This window comes from Macaca nemestrina, chromosome 12 (genome assembly GCF_043159975.1).
Source record: "Macaca nemestrina isolate mMacNem1 chromosome 12, mMacNem.hap1, whole genome shotgun sequence".
Classification (NCBI taxonomy): Eukaryota; Metazoa; Chordata; class Mammalia; order Primates; family Cercopithecidae; genus Macaca; species Macaca nemestrina.
Window position 1 is genome coordinate 69,986,340 of NC_092136.1, and position 10,346 is coordinate 69,996,685.

The 10,346-nt window shown below is 37.9% G+C and overlaps 1 protein-coding gene across 2 annotated transcripts in view; it reads right to left on the reverse strand.

The window, feature by feature from the left end:
- LOC105468643 (matrix metallopeptidase 26) overlaps positions 1 to 4,228 on the reverse strand; it is a 363,923-nt gene extending 359,695 nt beyond the window's left edge. For both annotated transcript variants that reach the window (XM_071073956.1, XM_011718839.2), the window contains exon 1: positions 3,972 to 4,228. The gene's annotated coding sequence lies outside the window, so the exon portion shown is untranslated. The remainder of the gene's footprint in view (positions 1 to 3,971) is intronic.
- Between the last annotated feature and the right edge of the window lie 6,118 nt (positions 4,229 to 10,346).

Genomic DNA, 10,346 nt, shown 5'->3' on the forward strand with positions numbered 1-10,346 from the left:
CTGAGCAAGTTTCTTGATTTTCCATTTCTGCAAAAGGGTATTGAGAATAGATTGGCTGGGGGAAAGAGGTTTTCTCTGGAGATCTAAGTGTTTGCTCACCTAGATCCATAAATCTGTAGGACTGAAAAAGTTTCTGTATATTGCTTCTTGTCTTAAGTTTTCTGACACTGTTTTTTATCTATAGAAAGAATGTTTGGTTTTTAACATATCTATGTTCCCCTTTCACTCACTCATGCATGTATTTACTCAAAAAAATTAAATACCTACAGTGTTAGTGTGTGCATTAGAATCAGACTTGCTACTTTAAGAAGGTTTGTACATGACTCTGAGAAAGAAAATATTTGAGTGTAAGTTAACTTGGTTATCTTCATTGCAATCCCCTGAATGAATAGACAGGAACTTAGACATCAGTAAGAATAATTGGTTACAGAAAGTGCGTTCAAGAGGGCATTTCTCTAGGTATTTGAGAAGAAGGAGAAATGTTCAATATAGGAAGTCTCTTTGAGTTCTCACTAAAATATATATATATATATATATATATATATATATATATATATATGCTGGAAATTCTGAATTGAGAGGCAATGCAAGACAAAACAAAATATATGGATTTTTGAGTCAACACTTGGATCTCAGTTAGAAGATAAGCTTCACTTTTTCACCTGCAACTTTACATACAAGAATCGAGACATGAACCAACTTCCACATCCTAGGGAAAATGACTCGTGCCCTGATAATGGAGCTTGAGAGTTGTGAAACTAATGTCTATGGTTGAAGTCACAGGATCAGTGACAAATATCGTAGGGTAATAAACCTAAAGGAAATGAAGTCTGAGGACAGAGTGCTGGGGAACAGCAGTATTTAAAGAAAAGACCAGAAGAAGCATCCTCTAACGAAATTGAGGAGGCATGGCCACTAAGGTAAAAATGATTCCCAGGAAAATACAAGGACCATTTTTCCTCAGACCTATGATCTTAGAGCCAGAAAAAATGGCTAGCACAACAACATCTAAAAGTATCTGTTGAATAAATGAATGAACTGCTTCTGAAAATAGTGATAAACCCCAGCACTTAATATTTCCACATATGTGTGATTTCTGATATGTGGCCCCCTCAAATTATAAGTTAAATTCATGCAACCATAAGAACATATTTTAACATAGGAGGAAAACAAACAGTTTTCTCAATAATCTGATATTTATCTTTGAGACAAGGACTTTGCTCAAATTTGAACCTAGTGATAAAAACATTTATTTTCCCAGTTGAAGTAGAGAGCAAGTAATGACCTTAAGATCATACACTCTTTATTTTAAAAATGAGGAAGCAACCTCTCAATTTAATGTTCTTTTTATTATAGTAAATAAGCCCAATTTGCAAACCATATATCTGATTAGGGGTTAATATTCAAAATATATAAGGAACTCCTACAACTCAGTTGCAAAAACACAAATAACTCAATTTAAAAATGGACAAAGCCCGGGCACGGTGGCTCATGCCTGTAATCCCAGCACTTTGGGAGGCCGAGGCGGGCGGATTACGAGGTCAGGAGATCGAGACCATCCTGGCTAACACGGTGAAACCCCGTCTCTACTAAAATACAAAAAATTAGCCAGGCGTGGTGGTGGGCGCCTGTAGTCCCAGCTACTTGGGAGGCTGAGGCAGGAGAATGGCGTGAACCTGGGAGGCGGAGCTTGCAGTGAGCCAAGATAGCCCACTGCACTCCAGCCTGGGAGAGAGGGAGACTCCGTCTCAAAAAAAAAAAAGGACAAAGGACTTGAATAGAGATTTCTCCAAAGAAAACATACAAATGGCCAACAAATATAAAATATAAAAAGATGTCAAGTGTTGACAAGAATGAGAAGAAACTGGACCTATTGTACACAGTTGGTGAGAATGTAAAATCATGCAACCACTGTGAAAAACAGCACATCCAATCTGAGTATATATCCAAAGGAAATAAATAGTCAAAGAGATATCTGCACTTCCATGTTCATTGCAGAATTAATTACAATAGCCAACACATGGAAACAACCTAAATATCAATCAACAAATGAATGGATAAAGAAAGCACAAGACATGCATGTCATAGAATACTATTCAACCTTAAAAGCAGTAATATTCTGACACATGCTACAACATGGATGAACCTGAAATGAAATACTTCATGATTCCACTTATATTGGAAGTATCCCTTAGCCAAACTCATAGAAACAGAAAGTCGAATAGTGATTGCAACAGACACAGGAAGAGGGAAAAATGGGGGAGACGCTGTTAAACAGGTATAAAGTTTCAGTTACTAAAGAAGAATTAGTTCCAGAGATCTGATATACAACATTTTGCTTATAGTTAACAATACTGTATTGTGTGATTAAAAGTTTGAGTAAATCTCATGTTAAGTGTTCTTTTCTTTCTTTTCTTTCTTTTTTTTTTTACAGGGTCTTGCTCTGTTGCCCAGGGTGGATGGAGTACAGTGGTGCAATCACTGCTCACTGCAGCCTCAAACTTTCAGGCTCCAGCGATCCTTCTGCCTCAGCCTGCCAAGTAAAGTACCTGTAAAGTAGCTGAGACTACAGGCACACACCATCATGCCTGGATAATTTTTTTAAAATGTTTTGTAGAGATGGGGTTTCACCATGTTGCCCAGGCTGGTCTTGAACTATTGAACTCAAGGAATACATCTGCCTTGGCCTCCAAAGTGCTGGGATTACAAGTGTGATTTTATCACAATAAAAATAAATAGAATAGCTATATTGTAAACAGCAAAAATAAAACATAAAAGAAAAACCCAACAGAGTAAGTACTCAGCTATATTTCTAATAAAATTAGTGGTCATGTATTTAATGTCTCCTAAGTGCCAAATAATTTACTTCGCTGAATCTCTGAGTCCCTCTTTCCACTGCACACAGCTCATAGCATCTTTCTTCAACTCCTGCAATCAAAGGGAAACATAATAGGATTCTTGTACCAGAGGGAACTCTATTAGCAAACATGGGTCCAAGAACAGCTTTATTTTTCTTTTTTCTTTTTTCTTTTTTTTTTTTTTTTAGACAGTCTTGCTCTGTCTCTAGGCTGGAGTGCAATGGCACAATCACCTCCTCCTCCCAGGTTCAAGCGATTCTCCTGCCTCAGCCTCCCGAGTAGCTGGGACTACAGGCGCCCACCACCACTCGCAGCTAATTTTTTGTATTTTAGTAGAGACGGGGGTTTCACCATGTTGGCCAGGATGGTCTCGATCTCCTGACCTCATGATCCGCCCAACTTAGCCTCCCAAAGTGCTGGGATTACAGGTGTGAGCCACCGCACCCAGCCAAGAATAGCTTTTTAAAAAAATTCTATGATTCTTAAACCAGTCTTGAGTTGTCCTGCACTAAAACTAACAAGCAAATATTAAACTCTTCTTAAACAGATCTCTTTAAGTGTCTCTTTCTCCCCTACTGAGAATTCTTCCATGACAGGGCCTATAACTTAAACATCCCTGTCACCAGACTACCAGGAACATCGAAATAGCCCTCATGACAATGCTTCACATTCATTACTATCACAACACCATTATTGGGTATTAATAACTCCCTTTTATGGATGAGAAAGCAGGGTAAGATGAGATAATCGAGTCTCAGAGGAACCATATGATGTTCTCAAATTCATCCAACAAGCCAATGACAGATTCAGGAATTGAGCTCTGTTCTTACTCCAAACGCCATGCTCTCGCAAACTCTTTATTTAATTTTTTTTTTTTTTTTTTTTTTACTGTGGAATGAACAAACACATGCTGATGACTGTAGTCTATATTTGGAATAACTATTTTGAATGCTACAACAATATTTTTGAGTTGACATAATGTATGAAAATATACTACTGAGTTCATGCTCACTAATTTACTCTGAACACTTCTGTGTTGACTTCATATACTATCTGAAGGTTATACAGTACCTGATCTATTTATAAATGTCTTCAGTGCACCACAACACTGACCTTGCGCGCAGAAGAATTCTGGGGTCTGGAAGGTGAGGTTATTTGATCCTGCCCCCTGCTATTTGAAGGATCATCCCACACAGCAGAGAATCTATGAACACAAAGCAAGTGAGAGTTGTCTCAACATCACTAACTTGCAGAAAGGTTCTGTACTACTACAGCTGCGGAATCAGCCCCTGATCAGCCCTGCCCCTTGACAAAGAGGTCCTCTTCTGCCAGGAGAAAACATAGGGAGAAAATTCAGGAATAGGAGAACTACCAGATTTGAGAGAAAGAGCCTTTATAAGGAGCCTAGAAGTCACCTGGTGAGAGTCATTTACCCAACAGAAAAACAAATTCCTAGGTGAGAACCCCATAGAGCTGAGTTCTGCTAACCCTTTGTGCTCCAAATAACAAATTGCAAAAGGCAACATATTTTCAGTCTGTCTTCACTCTTTCTTCCCCAAAAGATAATTCTACAGATGAACTGCAATTTCAGGTCTCATTCAAGAGCAATTTGAACCCTAAATAGCTGTGGGACCAATGTACATAGAGCCAGAGAAAAGAAGTGGTGGTGTTAACGGATCATTAACAGCTGAGTTTGCTCAGCTGCCATTTGCCAATTTCACAGCAATCATAAGACATGGAACCCAAATAGGAAAGGGGTTGCTGAGTTACTACATTCACTGAAGGTAGTGCAGTGGTTTTCTGATTGAGGGCCCAAGCCCTCCCCTGAATTTCCTGGGAGTTGTTGCTAACCTGTGCATAGTCGCAGAAAATGACAACTTAAGAGGAAGTGACTAAAGGAAGACTACAAAACTTTATGAGTCCCTTGTGTGTCCCTTGCTAGCTTACAGAGATACTAGGCTGCTCTAACTGTCCTAAAACTGCTACCAGTATGTTTACCACTGTGGTGGAGAATTAACCATGTTTGACAGACAGCTTCTATTTAAGCCGTGAACGCTCATAAATGACTTTCAGCTTTTTCATTAATACAGTGTTTCACAATTAATGGTGAGCTTGGAAGGTTGGTAAGTTTCAAGGACAACTATTTAAACATGTTTCTTGGTATAAGAGGCTGTATCAAGAGGACATTACCTTGCAAAGGCCTGCTATATGGAAGAAGAGGACATGGTAACTATTCCCATTAGAGTTGCTACAGAGCAGATACCTGTTTAATTTTTTTCTTCTTCTTATGTTACAAGATGCTAGATCTCTAGGAAAATCTGGAAAGACGCATTTTTTCCCAGAAGTTCACAAAGAACCTGAGAAAATATGCTCTCTTTTTAGGTATCTTCTGGACTAATTGAAACACAATCTTCCCCCAGAAATACTTCAGCGGGTTGGGGGGAAATCTTAACAGTCCCAGATAAATGTGCAACATAATGTGTGAGACTCCGTGGGAAAAAATGCACAATTTAAATAGAAGCTTTCAAGATACAGAAGCAAAAACAGATGTCCAGGCTGTTACAGGGAAATAAATGTGAAAATTTTACTATCCATGCTAGGAATTCCAGTCTGAGGAGCACTGGTTCATGCTCACAGACACATGTGCAGGCTGATCTTCTACACACAGCTGCAGAAAATGGGACACAGAAGAACTTCAGGCTCTTTTTTAGTGCAAACTCCAGACATTTAAACCATTCACCAGCCATGACCTAACAATCAGTGGTTACAAGAAGGGCATAATGATCAATATTCATTTTGACTGGTTGTCTATTCTAATTGTACTGTCCCAGGACTTAAGTATGTTAAACACTTGCCTACACCCACCTGTCCATTAAGAGTCAATATAGATCATGACCATCCTGGCTAACACAGTGAAACCCCATCTCTACTAAAAAAAATTCAAAAAAATTAGCCGGGCGTGGTGGCGGGCGCCTGTAGTCCCAGCTACTAAAAAGGCTGAGGCAGGAGAAGGGCATGAATCCGGGAGGTGGAGCTTGCAGTGAGCCGAGATCGCACCACTGTACTCCAGCCTGGGCGACAGAGCGAGACTCCATCTCAAAAAAAAAAAATAAAAAATTAAAATTTAAAAAAAAAAGAGTCAACATAGCATTGGTTCAACTGAAAGTATTTGGAACAAGACAACCTTAGACCAAAGCTCAGTTCTGTCACCAATCGTGTGACCTTAGGCTAACTGTGTAACTACATCACCTCTGTTTTTGGCTTTCAGTTTGGAGAAAATAGTTATACTGCTTTATAAGTCTATTTTGTAAAATAAGGTAACCCAGTATTGATCCATAAAAAGGTCTTAGCACAGTACACTTTGCACTCACTCAAAATGTGTTATTAATCATTATAATTATTTATTTTTATTATTTATGATTACTAGTTTTCATTAAAATGGCAATTTTATTAAATTATCATTTAGCGCCTAGTATGTGTCAGATACCGTGTTCCAATGTTGAGATGAAAAGGTGTAGTATCTACTCTCAAGGAACTCATATATATGACAGATAGATAGACAACCATTATAACACAAATCTGGTCAGGACATTACCCTGCTTTCAATACTTTGGCTTCCCAGGTCCTCAGAAATCTGGCCTTGCGACCCCTTGAGGTGGAGAAACATTCATTTCTACTCTTTCTCCTTCAGTCACACAGAACTCATTTTCAGTTTCCTAAACATGGCATGGTTTGGCTCAGGTCTGAGCCTTCTTTCATTCTATTCTCTGAGGCAGTATTATGATGTTTACTGATTCCTAAACTCTGTTTCAAATATAATTCAAAACAGTTTTATTTTTTATTTATATTAAAATTAAAATAGCTTTTTATCCTAGATTTTCTGATTTGCAGATTGTGGATAAACTAATGGAAGCTTAACTCTCTAGGGTTTTTTATCCTTTTTTAATTTTTCTTTTTAGTTTCCCTACTTTGCAGTGCCCTAATTTGGTCCTCAGTCCGCCAAGCAGATAAACACCACAGCTGTTGACTGTGCCTGGAATATTTCCTTAACCTTCTGTCATCCCCTCACCCTACTCTACTCTCCTGCCCTCATTACTAGCTCCCCTGACAAAACCCTTTTCACTCACTCAGATCTCATATTATCGATTACATTTGGTTAGCCTCCCTTGATCACATGGGCTAAATTGTCCCAGCACCTAGGTGATCTATACCAGCACTTCACAAATATGAACAGCACATTAATGCTCTAGGTATCTTGCAAAAGTGCAGGTTCTAATTCAGAAGATCTAATTTTCTTTTCATTTACAACAAGTTTCCAGGCGATGCTAACATTATTGGTCCTTCAATAGCAAAGATCTCTGTGAATACCACTTATAGAGTAATTATAACACAGTATTTTAATTTCCCATTTACTTATTTGTTTCCCCCACTAGACTTCAAACTATGTAATATTTGGGGTGATATCTATTGTGTTCACTGTTACACCCTCAGGATCTTGTTCAATGCCAGATATATGTAGATTATACGATATTTCTTTTAATAAATGAATTAAGAACTATAATGAAGGCATGTGCAACAAGATACAGTGGGAGCAGAGAGGAATGGAATAAATAGGAATATTAGGAATAGCCAGAAGTTCACAGGGAGAGGTAAGGATGAGTGACATTTCTCTACACACCAAAATTGAATGGTGAGTGTTGGCCATATAAACATGGTAGGAAAACTGCTAAATCCAACGTGGCTGGATCCAGGAAAAGACGTGAATGAGACTTTTATCAGACCGTGGAGGGCTAGTAGGTGATATGGAGTTTTAATAACTTTTCTAAACAGCAGTATAAACAAAATGGTTTTTGACATAGTGTCTTAATCTATTTCCTCGTGCTCTAACACAATACCAAATACTAGGTAATTTATGAAGGAAAGAAGTATATTTAGCTCACAGTTCTGGAGGCTAGGAAATTCAAAAGCACGGTGCCAGCATCTGGAGAGAGGTTTTGTGCTGTCATTACATAGTGGAGGGCATCACATGGCAAAAGGGCAAGGGCATGTGTGTCAGCCTAGATCTCTTTTTCTTGTTATAAATCCACCAGTCCCATCATGATGACCTTATCTAATCCTACTTATCTCCCAAAGGTTTCATATCTAATCAAGATATGAATTTGGGAATTAAATTTCCAACATGGGACACATATTCAAACAGTAACATGCAGCAACCCGTTTTTGTTGCTGTTGTTATCGTTTGTTCTCTTTTAAGTTTATTTCTACAATTTCAATACATTAACCTTGTATTACCTGGTTTGCCTCTGACCTCTTGCTCCTGTATCAAATTCTGTTTCTTTTATATCCTAAACTGTTTGCTCCTTGTACTAGTCTTAGCCCTGAAACTTGTTTTTCTATTTCCTGATCAAGCATGACCATCCACTTGAGCTGCTATATGCACAAATTTTAAAGGTTGCATAACATCCCAGGACTGGGTATAAATGCTTTATATATTCTGCATCATTGAGAATTTTTATCTATATTTTTACCACTGTAAATAATGGGGCAATAAATTTTCCTGTACATAAAATACGTGCATTTCTGATATCTTCCTTTCAATAAAGTTTTAGAAATGGAATATTATGGACATTTTAGGACAATAAAATATACTGGAAAATCTGCTTCCAGAAAGTTCATGCAAACATTGTAAAACAATGCCTAGTCCACTGTAACACAGCAACACAACACTGTGTATTATGTGTTTTAAAAAACATTTGCTGATTTGATAGGCAAGAATATTTTACTGTTTACTGTAGTAAAATGTTGACAGTCAATAAATGAGACTTATTTCAAGTTCCTAGTGCAGAGTTTTCCTGTCTCCAATTTGGTACTTCCCATTTGGATTACCAAGTTTCAGAAACATTAGTATGAAGTCAAATGACATCACAGACTATGATATGTTTCCTGGATTCAATGGTGTTAATATTAATGTACCAACAAGGTGTGTTGCTATGTAATTTCATGGAGGAACATTGAACTGGAATTTTCAGAAAGTTTAATTAAATTGCCAACTACTGTTCTGCTAGGCTGGCATGAGAATAGGGCAGTGAGAAGAGTCATATTTTGAAGTATGTGTACCAGTGTGTGTATTGGTGCTTTGACCAGTATGCACACTAGTTTCATTTTCATGTACTAAGCTCTGGCACAAAATTTACATGATACCACTATAGTAACTTTATTTTTCTTATAAGAGTAACATTCTTTCAACCATAAGAATAAAAATATGTGACTATTCCAAAACAGTTTCTGAGACTAATGGGAAAAGAGTCACAGCCCTAGAATTTGCCCAACTTGGTAGGCAAAGTGTTTTCAAAGGTCTCGAGAAATTTACTGTGAGGAAACACAACAATAAAAAACCTTTATGTGCAAGGTATAAGCATGCACAAGTGACAACCTGTTAACATTCGGTTTGGCACATCAGCATGCATGAAGGCTTTTGGGTGTAGACGACTCGAATTGAAAGTAGTGGTGGATGGATGGTCATGTGAAGGCTTGAGTTTTGAAAACTGAAAGGGTGTCAGATAGCCCAGGCTTTGAATACTGGTTGTGCCATTTATAACTGAGAAACCTAACTAAGTTACTTAAACTCTAACTTTTGGTTTAAACATAGTTTAAGACATAAATCAAACTAATAATGGATTCTTCTACCGAATTTATTATTGCAGAGTTGTGTAAGTCAAAAGTTGACATGGATCTCACTGAGCTAAAATCAAGGAATCATCAGGCTGCATTTCTTTATAGAGGGGATAGGGAAACATCAATTATCTTATTTTCTCCTTCTGGAGGCTTCCTACATTCCTTGGCTTGTGGCCTCCTTCTGCCATCTTCGAAGCCAGCAACAGTGGATCAAATCCTTCTCATGCTGCCATCTCTTTCATTCTCCACTTTTAAAGACTCATGTGAATATATTGGGTCCACCCAGCTAATCCATCTAATCTCGCCATCTCAAGTTATTTAACTTTAATCACATCTGCAAAGTCCCTTTACAATGTAAGGTGACATATTCACAGATTCCAGGCATTGAGACATAGGTATCTTTGGGGGCCATTATCCTGCCTATCGCAAACACTTGGCATAGTATCGTGGATGTAGAATGCATAATGAAATATTATTGTTCTTGTTATTTATTGTTTTTATTACATTATGAAGAAGAAAATCACTCAGGCCATCACATTTTCAGTAGTGAAACAGACTTGATAGTGGGGAGGATATAATATCGGAAGCAGGGAGAATGGCTAGGAAACTACTGAAATTACTCAAGTGAGAGATAATTGTGACTTAAATAAAGGTGACATTTCTGGAGATGATAAAGAGTGATCAATTTCTGGTTGTATTTTTCAAAGAGATTGACAAAATTTACTGATGGATTAAATGCAGGATGTAAGAGACAGAAACCGAGAATGAATCCAAGCCCCACATGCCCGAAGAGTGGTCCAAAATTAGTGGGAA